The sequence below is a fragment of the Nothoprocta perdicaria genome, unplaced genomic scaffold (genome assembly GCF_003342845.1).
Source record: "Nothoprocta perdicaria isolate Ctin4 unplaced genomic scaffold, notPer1 scaffold_154, whole genome shotgun sequence".
In the NCBI taxonomy this organism is placed as follows: Eukaryota; Metazoa; Chordata; class Aves; order Tinamiformes; family Tinamidae; genus Nothoprocta; species Nothoprocta perdicaria.
In genome coordinates, this window is record NW_020454694.1 from 1633079 (window position 1) to 1650906 (window position 17828).

The window sequence follows — 17828 nt, forward strand, 5'->3', positions numbered from 1 at the left end:
TTGCCTTCTGAGGTTTAGTTTCTTTTTGTAATTTTAGTGGTTATGCAGAAAGCTCTCCTGTAGGTTCAAATTTAACCACAGTCTTGCGCTATCAGCTGCTGGGTCTTTGGTGTTACTTACTTTGATTCTGTTAGCAATGCATATTATCCATGCTCTTGCCTAAAACTCTTCTTGTTGCCTGGATACGGCTACTAGATTTTGCTAGACTTGGCTGCTTGCATAGCGTTAAATGATTCCACTTGTCTGCCTAGGTCTTCTGTAATGATTGTTCCTCTCTAGAGGAAGCACCAGCTAGCGGGGATTCTCTAACCATTAGGGAGCAGCCTGTACTGTAACATACAAAGTAAACTCTAATTTACAGTAAAAAATGATGATTTTTCTTCCTCTCCCCTTCTTCCTTTTTTTTTTTTTTTTTTTTGGATGTTGAATATAGAGATTTTTTATCATGCTGCTGGTTACTTTATATGCTCAGGAATAGAACAGCAAAGCTGTTCTGTTCACTTTCTTCTCACTGTAGCAAGAAGCAATTTCAGTAGCACAGCAAAGGTGAAATTGGATAGGCAGCAATTAAGCCCTTCCACTGGGGAAAGAGGTGCGGCAAGCTGGTGGGTTTTGTGTTTGGTGACAAAATATGTGCATGGGGGGAACTGATTAAATCTTTATTTTGTTAGGCTTTTCCGTTAAAACATCTCTTCCGTATGATGTCTATTACTGCATTAGCTACACTAAATAAATACAGTTTTTGCCAGTAAAAACTCAAGAGACTTGCTTTGCATACAGAAATGTTTACAATTTAACTGGGAAGTATTCTGTGTCAATAACAGAAGGGGAACACATGGATTTTATTTTTAAACCACTGTCTCATTTGGAGACAGTGATCCAATCTTAGGTTGTATTCCTGGCTTGGTAAGTCTTTCAGCCATATTTTCAGTATATCACTTCTCTCTCTTTCTCTCTCTCTCTCTCTCTCTCTCTCTCTCTTTCTCTCTCTCTCTCTCTCTCTTTTTCTTTTGGCTGATGTTATGAGGGGTCTCTCAGACTTCCTCTTCCCTCTCTTCAACACCCTATTGAGCAAAGTTATTTTTGAAAAATTGATTATAATAAATTTTGGGTTAAGAAGTTTTCAGAGTGAAAGCCCTCTCTTATCCACTGTAATTTTAGTGGAAACTAAACACCTAAATATCTCAATAGAACTAAGCCGTAATGGCTGATTTGCTGGTATAATTGTTTCCTGTGTGAAGGATTTTCTTCTCTTTATTAGAGGACTGAAGGGCAAGAAAAATTTCATCATTGGAAAAAAAGACCTAAAGGCTGCCCACAAAATTAACCATAAAAATAAGGTTATTTTTATGCTGAAACCAGTAGTTAACAGAAATTTCAAAGTCTTTCAGATGATCACAGCAAAGCGCAGATGAAATTCCCTTTGCTTCTTGCTACAGAAAAACATACTTTTTTGAGTCCAGTTAAAGGATTCTCCAGCTCACTGTTTTGGGCTTTGATGAGAGATTTCTCACTAGCTTTTAGAGACACTGAAAACTGCCAGTTTTAATGGTGGCAAGCTCTGCCACCGTTACGGCATAATTCACAAATATGGTATAGTAGGAAGCTATAGTGTAGTGCTAACAATAGTAGGGCCAATAACGTGGAGGAGGAAGCAAAAGGTGAGATTATTCCTCTTAGTTTTAAATTTGACAGATGTAAATAATAGATAAAGTTACTCACACAGAGAGAATATGCAACAAAAAATCGAAGCAGTTGATAMAATATTTGGTGTAAACAAATAAAAGGCCCTTTTAAAGGAAATGTGCAATTGTAGCTCATTATAACTGATCTGGGAAAAACACACTGAGGATGCCACGTACAGATAGAGGTCAGTGAAGGGACATGAGCAGTCTACTGCATTGACACTGTAAAGGCAATTATTTTGCAACTAATACAATTAGCTGTGGAAAACAAACCTTGGTAGATCATCACTACAGTTTTTCTCTCTCACTCTGTTGTACTCTCTTGAAAACACTCTAGTTTATGTTGATTTCTTTTTTGTATCCTTGTTTATATTTACAGGAATRTTAGAGCTGGTTTTACAATAGCACTCCATTACCTATTTTCAGTGTCATCTTTCATCATTCATCATTTTCATCTTTTTCTCTGTAAACACATCTGTCTATGGTGTTTCCATGTTCTTCTTGCAGTAGAAAGCTGGAGAGAGTGGATGCCCTTTCACTGACACAGTGAAACTAGAAAACAAGTGCAAAAGGAAACAAAGAAACAAATATTCCTTTTATGTCTGCAGTATTTTCTTTGATATTTCATTATATTATTGTGTAGTTATTTGGGAGGCAAGTCATTACATCTTACGGCAGTATCTGTAACTGAAGAAAAATAAATCACATTTGACAAAGTGATGAGGATGTTAATTATGCTARCTGATGAACCATTATTTGAATGTGTTTTTTGAAAGTTATGGTTATCATTTAAAAAATAGTAGATAAAATCGAAGTTGAAAACTCCTAATGGAAGTCACATGAGAAATATTAAGAAAAGATTAAGGGACAGGGTATTTACTTGAGAGAGGTGGTGTGACCTGACTGGAGATCTACATGTCTGTGTCCAGAGTATTTACTTTATTAATGGAAATTCTGTAATGCCAGGATCTCTTTAAAGAAGAAATATATTGTCCCATATGCACCTTTTCCCTTTGCTCTCTGCGTGTACATGATAAAAATTACTGGGCAAGTTTCCATCTAGAAGATGGCTGCTCGATTATCCCTTACCTCTAATTCATTCAGAGAAAGAGCAAAATTGAAGAGCTTAAGAAAAAATAAAAAAGGAAAAAAAACCTCTTCTAAAAGAGTCTGTTTTGAGATGCAAATGTAATACCACTCTAGAGGTTAATATATTTCTTCAGATTAAGAGTAGCTTAAAGAGGCACTTTCATTTTTCTAACTATTCAGATTCTATATTTATAATTATGAATTAGAAGGAGACATAAAACTCATTGTATGAAGAAAAATACAAAAAAGGTTGAAAAAAAATTCTTTCCTCCACTTGCCTCACACTTTTCTCATATCATCTTAATATTGTCTGCTTTTTCCTCTTGATATTTTCTTTGTCCCTCTACTTTCTTCTTGGGAGATGTGTTAGTCCTATGAAATGCTAGATGAGGCATCTTCTGTTTCTTGTAGCCTTCACTGAAGTGCATCTTTTGTTTATATAGTAACTGCTATCATACCACTGTTGCTACTGTAGGAGTGAGTTCTTCAAACCTTTATGATAATTTATCCAACTTTGCATTTCATGGGCAACTGGTTTATGCTGTAGACAGTAAAAGGACCTGAGTAACTACAGATTATCCAATTTCTRTTTTCTGTAATGGGACAGTTTTGGAACTGTGCAACAAGTATATGCATGTGTATCTTGCTGTTGATAGAATTTTTAATATTGCAAAAATACATCTATATGAAATAAGTGTGGTTTCAGATTGCTTGTTTGCTGAATATTAGGTTGCTCCAAAATTTTTGTGCTGTTGAATTGGTAAGAGCAAAAAACAGGTGTATGTGTGGGTGTGACTGCTGTGCATATTGAAATTGCCTTCTAAAATTACTAAATAACATATCAAAAAGTAGGCATTACCAGTAATTAAAAAGAAAGGAGCTTTGTTGGAGCTTTTGGCTTTGTTGTTTTTATTTTTCTAGTGAACTGTTTGTTGTCTGTGCTTTTCAATATCTGTGCTTTTATTTGTGCTTTTAAATGATTCTTCTCCCTTTTGTTTCCAGGTTTTCTCAAATAATGATGAAGCCCTTATTAACAAAAAATTACCCAAAGAACTTCTATTAAGGTAATCTACATATGGGATAAAGGAATTAAAATCTGAGATTCATAAATTGTTTCTGTGATTAACAGAGTATAAAGTACTGTTCATTCTTTCCTAAATCTTTCTTGTAAAGAGACATACTTGATTTTATTCATGGAATTCTGGAATATATTTTCCTTTGGTTAGTTTTGATTTGACTTAATCTGTTGAAATAATACTTTACTATGGAAGATGTGTTTTAGTAATAGTCTTTCTTGCATATGAGGAAAAAGCACTGAAAGGAGAGGCCCAGAAAGCTTTGGTATATGGAGCATTCAACAGAAGTGTTTTCCATGTCGTGCAAAGTTGTCCCAATAGTTTATTTTCCTTTATGTAATGTGATACCCTCTAATGCATATTCACAGTCTTGTTAGGAGTTCTGCTGTAAACAAACAAATGTCAAAACTTCAAAAAAGTCACTGCAATGTAAAATATTGCCTGTTACCAATAATCTTTGGTAACCCAGTTTGGTAAAACCCAGTTAACCAAACTGGGTGGAGTAGCTGATAGCCCTGAGGGCTGTGCTGCCATCCAGAGGGACCTGGACAGACTGGAGGACTGGGCGGCGAGAAACCTCATGAGGTTCAACAAGGGCAAGTGCAGGGTCCTGCACTTGGGGASGAATAACCCTGGACACCAGTACAGATTAGGGGTGGACCTGCTGGAGAGCAGTCCCGCAGAGAGGGACCTGGGYRTCATGGTGGACGACAAGTTGACYATGAGGCAGCAGKGTGCCCTGGTGGCCAAGAAGGCCAACGGGATCCTGGGGTGCATTAAGAAAAGCGTCTCCAGCAGGTCGAGGGAAGTGATCATCCCCCTCTACTCAGCCCTGGTGAGGCCACATCTGGAGTACTGCGTCCAGTTCTGGGCTCCCCAGTACAAGAGGGATGTGGAGCTGCTGGAGAGAGTCCAGCGCAGGGCTACCAGGATGATCAGAGGCCTGGAACATCTGCCCTGTGAGCAAAGGCTGAGAGAGCTGGGTCTGTTCAGCCTGGAGAAGAGGAGGCTGAGGGGGGACCTGATCAGCGTGTATAAATACCTCAAGGGAGGCAGTGAGGAGGAGGGGGGCGGCCTCTTTTCAGTGGTGGRCAGGGATAGGACTAGAGGAAATGGCTTCAAACTGAAGCATCGGAAGTTCCACAGGAACTTAAGGAAGCATTTCTTCACTGTGWGGGTGACAAAGCACTGGAACAGGCTGCCCAGAGAGGTTGTGGAGYCTCCTTCTTTGGAGATCTTTAAAACCCGCTTGGATGCAGCCCTGTGCCACGTGCTCTAGGKGACCCTGCRTGAGCAGGGGGGTTGGACTCGATGACCTCTGAGGTCCCTTCCAACCTTGGGCATTCTGTGATTCTATGATCCCAGTGTATGKAACGCTCATTTGGAGCGAGGGAGTTTCTTGCTGTAGTCCTTCAGCGAGCTGCAGGTCTCGCCAGCTTGCTGGAGTGGCAGCAGCTCACTTGGGCAGCAGCTGGCTGCAACACAGCAGCGAGACGCTCAGCCTGTGGTTAAAACCCTGGGGATGTCTTCGTTCTCTCCTTGCTTTGGAAGTTGATTTCAGGCAAAGACTGAAATAAACTGCCCAACATGGAAACACTTCTCACCTTGATGTGACCCCTTCTCTTCAGAGCTAAAGCTGGACCTGCAGTGCATGTCTTCCATACCTGCCTCTTGTTTCTGCGATAGYCATGGAAAAAGATGCATTCACATTCATTGCTGCAGTTACAATTTGTAATGTTGGTGGTGTTAAAACCAAGCTCATAATGTATCCCTCCTACACCGAAGAACTGTTCAGCTTAGCTGGTCTGTTGGTGCTTCAGGTCCATTGTGAAAGGGAGAATGTCTGAAGTTAAGTGCCTTGCTATTCTGTGGCTAAAGAAAGTGTTCCTAAAATGTTCCACTTCCTCTAGTATCCTTACTAGTAAAATGCTGTCACGATGGCATTAAGGTCAGTTGTTAAGGGACCTGAAATACATTTTAATTTTTAGTGAGAAATATTCACTCCATGCAATGAAGATGTTGTAAATTAAATCTCTAGAACTGTTCAGAAACTGTCATCTGTTAGAAAATTTTTAGGCCGTTTAGACTTTTAGATAATAGTCATCTTTTAGATGCTTAGAAACATCATCTTTTTCTGACAAAGAGAAGCATTTCTGGATGACACCCTGAACACCCTTTCCTTTGAGGCACTCAATGCCATACATAGGCCACAAGAGGCAAGCAATTTAACATACTCTTTCCTTGGCAAAGAACCATGGTCTGGACATAGTCCCTTTTTAGCAGTAGGGTTCTCCAAATTTGTCCTCCTATGTGGTGGCAATAGCAATCCTCTTCACTGTTACATGTGTAATAATTCACATACATGTAACCCAGTYATTCTAGTTTGGCAGAATTTATTGGGTATGCTTTAGAGAGTGAAAATGAATATATTGTGCWGTAAGATAGTGAGGACATCTTTTGGAATAATTTCTTTGGTTATACGGTAGGCCTTAGTCTACATTGTAGGATTAAAAAATATCTGTGCAATGATCTTAAATTCCTAAGCTTTTATATCTATGCTAATTACATATGTGTGCAGTCTATCAAATAATATATCTATAAAATAATACATTTACGTTTACAAAGGAAATTACTGAATCTGACTTGGACGTGCCTGCTTCTTGGATGGGAATTCCAGTGTATAAGTTATTTGAAATCTTGCATCAGAGAGTGGCTTGTTCTCCTTCCTTCCATGGAACTGTATGTTTATTTCTTCCTATGCTATACAGGCTCTTCAGAAGAACTCGGCAGGAAAAAAAGCTGTGTGCAAGTATACAGAGAGTAGCCATGGCTTAATTGTGAGCTCTTGTGTTCAAGACAGTGTCTTCCCAAATAACTTTGTAGGCTATATGGATCCACAGGAATGTGCTGGTCCTCAGGGTGATAGTTAACAAGGCTTTGGAATGAAGCGGAAGGAAACAAATAGGAGAGACATAAACTTCCACCTGAAATTGWGTCACTGCAGAGCCAAATGCACATGGACAGAGACTGAGCAGTAGAGTAATAGTCTACTTCTAGGCTCTTAATTCCTGCAGAAGGCTGAAATTTAGGGGTGCAAAGTGGCTATCTAAAGGATTATCAATGGGAATTTGTGGTTTACATTACAAATATACATGCTTTTGTAAGTCTTAAACATGAATGTCTTTCAAAACCTAAAATGTAGTTTGCGTTTGTGCTGCAACATGGTTTAAAACTGTCTTGTGGTATTATTATGTCTAAAGAGATTCAATGCTGCTGTACTGAGTATAATTAATATCCTAATTATTTTTACTATGTTAACTGTGCAGTCTATACTTTAATTAAAAAAAGTAAATCAGTTGCAGTGGAAACATTTTGCTTGCAGGGCCAGAACTATCTAGTAAATGCTGTTGAAAGTACCAAATGCACTTAGTTCGTTTCTTCCTTATATTAGATRTATCTGAATATCCTTAGAAAACACTACATCTTTTTAAAAAGTCTAAAATTTGATTCATGGAGGAAGCGTGATCAATAACATGATGCTTGCATTCCGTTTCATTTGTAACAACAAGTCCTTTATAGCAAGAATCAGCCTCCTTCTCATTTGCATCAAGTATTTAAACTTACATAATTTTACATAAGTACATAAAGTTACACACATAATACAAGCTGTCCAGTTTTTCTCACTAGAATTGAGAGGCCTGTTTGGGGTGGTAGACTCTGAAAATACTGCTTTTTGAAAACTTACTCATTTATTCATATGCTCTGAAATTAAACACAGTAATTATCTGGTCTTACACTCCACTTCACATCCTTTCTCATTACCTTATCCTACAATTTCTATTATTTAGATAATGTCTAATTGCAAGCTCCTTAGGGCAGGCTCATGGCTCTTCTTCAGACTGTCTACCACGCTTCTGAGGAATGACTGAAACCTCTCAGGAATCCTGTATTTGGTTGGGCTTGGTGAATTATTTCTGCGTACAGGTGCAAGGCTAAGCTTCAATCTCAATGTTTTAGGCAGAGGTGTTTCGCATGGAATCCTTTTAAATGAATGTGTATGAGAGGGCTACAAGAACACGAGCAGAAAATYGCACACTTGGTGGTATTGCACACTGTGTTCATGCAGAAGAGATTTGGAAAAGGAAATACTGTGCTCAAGCAATTGGGAACAAACTTCTTATTAAATGAATAACCAGATTTCACAGCAGATATCATCTCTCAGTAAGAATATGTTTGTGATGAGAGCTTAATCATGCTAGGACAAACAAAGTAAATAACAAACATTTGAAGCACGAGTAACAGCTAAAAGGGATGCAGCAATGGATACAAAACTCTGAGATTTATATACTACAACTTGTTTTATATGTTTTCCTGTGCTATTAAACTTCTCTTTAAAATCTCTGCCTTAATTAATCAAGACCTAATTGCATTTAGAGCTTTATTTACCTTGAAACAGGAGTCTCATTTAATGTCARTCCCTTGATTAACAAATTACTAAARCCAAGTGCTCAGAAGTCTTCATGTTATAAAGAAGTCATGCTATTTATATGAAGCTATTTTGGGCAGAAGCGGGTGAGTAAGGGAATGTTGTTCTTTCTTGTTATTTCATGTCAAAAATGCCATCAAAACATAAAAGCAGATCAAATATATTCTTTAGTATCACTCCATACCAAAAGCAACACATTATTTTCATTTTGTTGAGTATTGACATGAAAGAGCTTAGAGAACAATACCAAACATTTATAGTATTTTTTTCCTGTGTGTCACTCCTGAAGTACTTTGCAGTGGAGGAGAGCTCTCTGATCCGTRTATCTTACTGATGCAGAAACCACCATCAGCTCAAGAAATCTTTGTTCAGGGGCGTCCTGCAGTCTAGCAACAGGGCCTACACCTTGGGTCAAGTCTACCAAACCCTAGTGCAGTGACTAACCAAGGTTTATCCTTTTCTAGCCACAGGGGTCATATTTTTTGGCATATACCTGGGGTGGGTAGCACCAGAGCATCATGTAATTTTCTACATCTGTAGCAAGCCACTAATGTGCAGGGTGGGTTTATTTGATGATCTTGGTTGCTTGTGCCCAAATTATATACYGCTCTCTTTCATGGGAAAAGGTAGATGGATAGTTGAAATGGCCAGCAAGTTCGACTGGGGCTCTGGACTGCCAACTAAACCTTGCAGAAATAACTCTTAAGCCGACTGCTTTGAGTCACCAAATTAATACTTCTGTATTCATAAAATTGTAGAATAGTTGAGCCTGGCAAGGACCTCAGAGATCATTTAGTCCCCTGCTAAAAGCAGAGTCAACTAGAGCAGGCTCTTCAGTGCCTTGTCTGTCAAGGTTTTGACTGTCTCAAAGGATGGAGGCTCCACAACCTCTCTGTGCAAGCTCCCTGTCATTGGGTACCACTAAGAAGTCTAGTTCCATCTTTTTTGCTGCCTCCCATTAGATATTTATRCACTGGAGAAGATCCCCTCAACTTCCACTCATGAGGCTGTGCAAATCCCGGCTCTCGTAGCCTCTCCTCCTAGGGCAGGTGCTTCAATATCTTAATCATCTTCATTGTTCTTCAGTATTTCTTGTAGTGGGAGGCCTGGCACTGGACCCAGCACCTCACGTGTGCCCTCACCAGGGCTGAGCTGAGGGGAAGGCTCGTGTCCCTTGACCTGCTGCCAGTGCCCTGCCTAATGCAGCCCAGGGACACCACTTGCCTTTGCTGCCAGACCACTTGGCTTGCTCATGGTCAACTTGGTGTCCACCAGCACCAACATGTCTTTTTTTCTGCAAAGCTCCTTTCCAACCTGTTTGGAGCAATGGGGTTAGGTCCCCCCAGGGAAAAAAAAAATCTCTTCTTGATAAGAGACTCTATAGTTAAAACTTTAGCAAAAATCKTAATTTCGGAACTCAAGGAGATGCGAGCTGCAACTTGCAGGATTGTAGAAGCCGCAGAATGACAGCTCATGCAGGACATAAGAAATATTATACTGGACCACCCATGGGACTTTCAAGAATATAAATCTGAATCTTCCTGCTCTGCAAATATTTTAGTTAAAGAGTGWTTAGAAGGTGTGAAAATGTGTGGATGTTGATGCTCTCCCTCTCTCCCGTTTCTCTCTTTCTCCTCTCCATTCCCTAGCAGGTTTCTTCTACTTTTAACTGCTGGTCTCTGCAGCTTCACTTCTAGCGCGGGACTTGCCTTGGCATTTGGTTTGAAAGTAATATTTAACTTTTAATGAATATTATTGCAGAAAAGGGGAAAGACAATTAATAGAAAAAAAAAGGGGGAAAAAATCTCCAGCACAGAAAGGATTCTTTGACTTTATACTATTATCTTCCCTAATAACAATGGCTTTTTTTCCGTAATATTCTTTATTTCTATTGGATGAATCAGGAAAATCAGGCCAAAAGAGCTGTTTTTAGTGAAACAGAATGTTAAAATTGCTTCTAGCATGCAACTGATCTGTGGGAAACATGAGGTGAAAACTATTTCACTGTTTGAATCTCTTCTAAACACTTATTATACGATCTGTGTTCAAGCTTTTTAGAAATGTTTTAGATGTTGAGTTAAAGATGAAATTTTAAGTTTCATTGCCCTTTAATATTATTGAGTAAATACAAAATAAAGCTACAATAGAAGTGCATTTCTGTGCTACCTTCTGTTCTTCATTTTCAGACTAAAGTTGCTCTGTGATTTGCATAGTAGTAGCAGTTGTATTCTTTACCTTCATAATTGACCCTGTGTAGGGAATTATCACATAATATAGTTGCTGTATTCTGTACATCTGCTGAAAATTTGAATTGAACTAATTCTTCTTGAATTTATCTTTGGGGATTTAGCTTCACATGCTAAAGAYATTAGTTACTGTTGCAGCTGGGATGGTCATACTTTATGAGTAAGTTTTCTTTTTTTTTCTTTTTTAGAAGAGTGATATTATCTGCTCATCTTGTGAGTAATGTAGTGCATAGGCCATGAAAAAATCAGATGTCATAACTGTAAAATGAATCCAGCAGAGCTGATTATCTCTGTAAAAAAAACAAAACAAAAATGCTTTCTGTTTCGAATGAAGACAGGTTAGTTAGGCACATCATCTAGACAGTCCCCTCTTGTATTATTAACAACTATGTCAGTATAAGTAGTAAATAATTATCTTGGCAAAAAGAAAGGAGGTTTGACTTGTGAATAGGAGGGTACCATACTTGTTGTTGAAAGACTTGCAGCTTAGATATGCTGAAAAAAGAATTGTGGCCTGAGGAGTTTACACGTTGTTTGGATAACTTTGGATAGTTTAAGTGCTTTAGTTCACCAAGTAGCACATCCTTAGAGAAAAATAAATTTGTTTTGATAATTGAGCTGAAAGGTCAGGAATTAAATCAGCTGGCTGATAAKCAGTTCGTGTCCAAACCACGACAAACTTGTGTCTTTTGTGATACTATGCTGCTAAAGACAAAGCCTTACAGACATGAACCTAAAACTAATAGTTTCTTTTACTCAAAATCATCTGAATTTAGCAGTGCTCCGTTTTTAGCTGTTAGCAGATTATGCCTGGGCATTACTGCAGAACAATTCTGATAAAAGCCTGTTAAAAAGGGAAAATAACATCTGTAAGAGCTGTACTTTGTCTTTCGGGGATACTTTTTCACATGTGAAGGCATTACTCTTTTATGCTGTGTTTGCATTCCAATAGGATGCAATGGATTTCCACTAGGGTGGGGTTACTATGCTAGGAATTGTGCCAATGAATAACTAAATCCCTCCTTTAAGAAGTTCACAGTCTAAAATGGGCACGGCATGAGAAATTTGTTGTATGTTCTCTTTGTTACAGCTGAAAGGTATGGTAAGGTTGAAGGGATCCTCTGAGAAGGTACTGCATTCTTTAGTCAGGCATTTCTCATCTTCAGTGTTTCGACCTTCATTTTGATATAGCTGTTTCCTTGAGTGCAAAAGCACTGCAAACTTAAGACATGAAAAAGAAATGTGCTGAAAAAGAATTCCATTCTCAGGTCAGTAGTTAGAAAACTCTGCATTATAGTATTGCTCAAGACGYGTACAAATTATCGAGTTGGAAAGATCTAGCAAACTTGAGTTTGTTAGATCAAAATTTGTCAGCAGGTCACTCTGTGTGTGCATTTGCATGTGTGTGTAAAATAAAAAGAATAATAATTACCCRGCCAGGGGTGTGAAAGCTTACTCTTTAAGCTTTTACAATCATGATCAAATTGGGGAGAACCTTTGAAAGATGAGAGGGAGCTGCTTGACTTTTGCATAGTGTGATTTCCACTCTGTGCTTGGTGCACTGTGTGATATTGGGAGGTTGTGAAATAGCCACATCTTTCCGTGATTCCACAGGGAGGGAGCAAGAACAGTAAGAATGAAACCAGCCATTTCTGTGTCTGGAAAGAGGCAGGAGAGTCTGTTTATAGCACATGGGAATAATGAAATACGTACAGCAATAATATGTGAAGAAGATAGAGGCTGTAAATCATCAGTTGTAGTTGGCAAGCCCATATGAATTGCAGGGAGACTTAGGAGGTTGTGGCCTCCTCCGAGTTTCAGTGAGTCGTGCGTATCAAGAAAATCCCAGAAGCCCAGAAGAGCGTTGCTTGCTGGCTGTAATGGTTTTCAACCAGGCTAGGTAAATGCTGAGAAAACTCAGCTTCTATTCAGCCTGGACTGGAAAAACTCACCTTAGATTTGTTTGATAGAAAATTAAGGAAGAGGAGAGGAACTGAGAACTGTTGTGGCTTTGAGAAGAGCAAGTGGCTGGGAAATACCATTCTGTGAGATTAAGTTATTGGCTCTATTTATCGATCAAAACTATATGCATTTACACAGGCATTTGGCTTTTTAATATTTGACTTTTAGGTTTAAAAGCACTGTACAGTAGTATATCGGTATATGTTAAGCATTTTCAGAATTGGTTAACAGACTTTTTAATTAAACCTCAGTAAGAAATTATTTGCATTTGGGTATTTTTTATGTTGCTGTGGCAGCAATTGAAAGGTGGACCCAAAATCATTCTTTCTTTCATCAGTGTTTTGGAAATCACTGTTTCCAAAAGTCACGGGAGATGACACAAAACCGAGCATAAAGATAGATTACTGTGAAGGCAAGACACTTGCAAGGAAGTCCAAAACCAGGATTTTTCTTATGCAAGAGGCAAGATAACTGTGGGTCTGAGGAATGTTCCTGGAAGAGCCGTGCCTTGATATAAGGTATCATCTTAGAAGAGGTTGTGGCTGTGAAGGTGGATAGGCTACCTATAGGTTTCTGGTTTTGGTGTGGTGTAAAAGGCTGATATAGGTCATGGCTGTGAAAAATTGGAGTAGTGAAATCATACTTCATGTCTGTGCCCAAGTTTGCTGGTATTAATATAGTTCTAACTGCACGTGCTTCTGATATTCCCATTTGAAGAAAAAAACTTGGAAGAATGGAGAACGTGTGGAGTTGGTTAAAGAACTGAAGTAAACAGACTATTAAAAAGAGGAATGAAAGATGACATGATAAGTAGCTTGAAACCTCCACAAGGAGCTGCTAAAGGTCCCTTTAGTTTGGTGAGGGAAAGCATAGTGCTGGGAGGCTGAAGGGCAGCCATTCACCTTGGAAATGGGTCAGAGCGTTCTTACAGGGTGATTAACCAGTGGAACAAACTTCCAGAGAGAGTTGTGAATTTTCCATCATCTCTTGCAGTGTCTCAGACTGGGAGTAGATCCCTTTCTGGTAGTTTGGCTTTAGCCAAATGCAAGCTCTCCTTCAAGGAAGTGAGGAGCCATGAGCTTGCCTGTGTGCTTTTGGCATGAAGTTCATGCTGGTTGCAGGTACTGATAATGTTGAGAGATCTCCAGGGCCAAGCTCATGAGGAATACATGTGTCCACAGTCGTATGTACATAGGGGCAAAAAGTCTTGGAGAACTCCAGCTATTGGTAGGCAGCTCCTCTTTCCTGGGCTCAGTACAGACTGACTGAGGACATTTTAATAGCCTGGGATATAGGAAATCAGAATACATGGTCCTAAACTTTACTGTGGATCTATTAACTTCATTTCCAGCTTCCCCATACTAATCCATGCCACAGACTAAGTGAAAATTAATCCTGCTTCTGGCTGCACTAACTTCCATSTACGTAGCTGTGGTCATTGAGGACAGATGTGTTATACAACCCTTAGCTGGCATACTTAGTAATTTTTTCCACTTTTTAAAAAATTACCAATTCCTGCCGGCATAGGCCTTCAGCCTAAACATCAGACAACCTCAATGTTGCCATCTCTGTCTTGGCCAATTGCTTTTGTGTTTTCAAACTTATTTTATTTTAAGCTTTTAAACCAAATACTCAATTGGCCTCGCTGGCTTGTTTTCCTTTGCTGGCAAGAGTTTGCCAGTGACTGAGAGGTGACCATGTGCTGGTGACTTGCCTGTGGTGCTGTATCTATAAATACATAGAAAAATGGGGGAAAAAGAAAACATTTTCAAGCAAGTTGGTAAAAGRATTTTTAAGAATTATTGCAGAGGAATTTACTGGTGTCTATTCCCTATAGCAGTATTTACCTGAATGGCAGTGAATCTGTCATGTCTTTGCTGGGTTGTAAGGCATCCTTAAATGTTGTTGTTTTATCCATTTCCACTGGGACAGCTTGAGCTGCCTTGCAAGAACGTTTCTTTAGAAGAAGAATAAAAATGTATAGGCATCATCATTTTTTGCACTTATTAAAACATTTCTTCTTTTCCCATAAAAAGACTAAGTTTTTGGCTTTTTAGGAAGGCACCTTGTATAGAATAATGAACTGCTGGAGGGAAAATAAAATGCACTTGCTTTTAATTTACTTTTGTGGTAGAAATTATATATCAGCATGAAGCTCTTAACAGCCAAACAATCAAACATGAAGACAGACTGGCAAACAACTCAGACTAGTGGGATATACAAAACAACCTTTTTCCAACATGTCGTGGTCCCTTCTGTTCCTTTTTCCTTAAAATAAAAGCTGATGCGTCATTTCCAGTGCCCGCCACGTGGTCTCTGCTCAGACAACAATATTGTGTCATGAAGTGAATTGTCACTCTCCTTCATGTCCTCACTGGAAAGAAATTTAGAGGTTTATTTTTTTCTACTTCATCTTTTCTAAATCAAAGATTTAGAGGTCTGTTTTTCTTCTGCTTTGTCTTTTATAAGTCAAAGTTAACTTCATTCCCCTCCCTTAGCATTCCTGCAAGGAGGTTTTACAAGCCCAGGAGCTTTTACAGCTCTCTAGCACAATCTCTACACTCTCATCTTCTGCCTTTTGCCTTAGGGAGGGCACAGGAAAGGGGACTTCAGAGGGGGTTCATGAGCGGTCAGGGCTATAAATGTCACTTGTGACAGAGGGAACATTTCCAGGGTCCTCTGAGCAGCTCCGCAGTGTTGCCGAATACGTGGAGTGCGCTCTGGGTGTGAAACACTGCTGGGTTTCTTAAAAGGTCTAGACCTCAGAATGGATGTTCAAATGAGAATAAATGTACAATGTACACTGAAAAAGAGAAAGTGTGTGTATGTATCGATGAGAAAGTGCTCGTATGTCTCAATGAAATGCTGGAAAACACTAAATAGGACCCRAAATAACCATCCAGAAGGCCTGATGTTTCTAAGAGTTGCTTCCATTAACTATAGTGGTTGGCTCTTACCACAGCTAACCAAGATGGCCTTGGAGATTTAAGCATCCATTTAGAGCTCAGGCTTCAGGCTTCCACTTGGAAAATGGTGGTCAGAATTTTACATAATAAAATAGAGGATTTCTTACCAGTTAGATTTACTCCTCAGAGATAAGATTTTAGGATAAGAAAGTACTGTTTTCATTCCCGTTCATTATTTGACTTGACTTGACTTGACTTGACTTGACTTGACTTGACTTGACTTGACTGAAAAAGTCAAGGTAGTTGGGGAGCAGGTAGCAGTTAACAAGTGAATTCAATAGCATCTTTCATGTATTTTGTGTCTTTCAATATCAGGAATAAAAAATGGTTTTGCAATAGGATCTGAATTTTATGCTGAAGTTAATAATTTTCCTTCTTCCATAGAGCTGTAGGACTATAAATCTGTGTATTAGTCTGAACTAATATTAAAGTAAAAATATTTAATTGTTTTTCTTTTCTTTTCTTCCTAGAATATTTTCTTTCTTGGACATAGTTACTTTGTGTCGATGTGCACAAGTTTCCAAGGTAGGTTTCTGTAGGTTGKATCTTTTCCTTCCTTTTGGTTTTTCTCTGCAAATTCTCTGAATTACTTACAATTTATGGACTTTTGGACCACCTCAAAGAGCACTCCCAGACCCTTCATTCAGTAAAACAGATAAACAGGGGATTCAAACTTGCACTCGGATATGTGGAATTAGTTGCTATGGACTCGATTTTTGTTTAAGAGCAATGGAAAAGATACCTAGTAGAGCACACGCTGTATCTGGAGAAAGGATTAAGTCCATTTTGGCACAATGGTATTTGCTTTCTCTAAAGCATGTGGCTGTATAACACCATTTTTCAGACGCCTTTTCTGCTTAAAATTCCGTGTAGCTCAGTTAATATGCACCATGTGTCTAAGGAGCACATCCATCATTTGCTTGCCAAGTACAAAAGGTGTTAAGTGGATGAACTACTGGTAGAGAAAAAGGCACACAGAGGATAATAGAGAACTATTTTTATGTTTTATGTTCATGTCAAAATATGCTTTTATGTTTTGCTATTGATGTTTTCCTCTAGTTAGACTGAAAAAATTTGTTCCTATATGAACTGTGTAAAATGAAGCGTATCATTCTCATACATGATATATTTGTATATATTTTTAATTACATGGTTTTCTCTATTCTTTTATTGAGGAAARATTTATGTATTTATTTTTCTTTAAGTGTATAAGTAGAAGCATAACTATTTCACTCCTACATCACTTTGGCCTGTAATTTCAGTAAGTTTTGTGAGCTAAGTTTAGGTCTTGTTAGTACCTTCAGCTAAAACCAAGAATACAGCAGAAGAAAATCAAAGTGACTGAATAAGTGAGATTTTTCTTTTAAAACTATGTGTCAGTTGGACATGATATTCTTTGTCAATTTTTGCCCTAAACATTGGTGTCATTTGTTGCATCTCTGTCCCAGTGGTTTGGTTTTGATTTGAAAAACTCTCATTTATTGCTCCAGCAATGAAAGACAAGAGCTCAGTGTGCATCTAACAGTGGAAAGTCAGCACCTTTCTGGAAGGTTCCTGTTCCCTCCAAACAGGAGCCTGTGAGGTTGAACTGTGGAGATTAAACACGTGCACACACTTATCTGACATCTCCTAGCTCTTCTTGTGTCATTTGCTGGAAGGATTCTCCTGTTAAGAACTGTTTTCTTACAGATGAAGMAAAAGTAAATTTATTAGACAAATTTACTAAAACTTTTCTTTAGTTGAAAGTTAAACTGTGCTGTTTATCACATCTGCGTGATCTATGAAACATCTATGTCTTTTGCATTGAAGTTCTTGCTGATCCATGCTTTGTAGGCAGAAGTTAGCCATTGAGATATAATCTGTCTGGGAGATGTGGGATCCATTTCYACAATGGATCCGTGTTTTTAACTCTTTTATGAACCAGACATATCTATAATTGGATTTGTTTTTCAAAAGTTCTACAAGAAAGTGTATTTATTGGAATTGCTGAGTTAAGGCAGCAGCCAGTGGAAGTGTATTAAATGTGTTTGTTTTCTCTAGGCATGGAATGTTTTAGCTCTGGATGGAAGCAATTGGCAAAGAATAGACCTTTTTAACTTCCAAACGGATATAGAGGTTAGTGCCCTTTTTTTTTCCCCATTCTTATGGTGATGTTTAGACCATTTTGAGTATCCCATAGACTGTCCTCATAGCTCATGCATTTCCAAGGCTAAATTTCAATGTCATAGTAATACTGTGAAGGAGCAAATAGAAAAAGCTGACCACTGTATTTGAATTCGAGTTGTCAGCTGTACATTAGGTGAATTGAGCTTATCCTA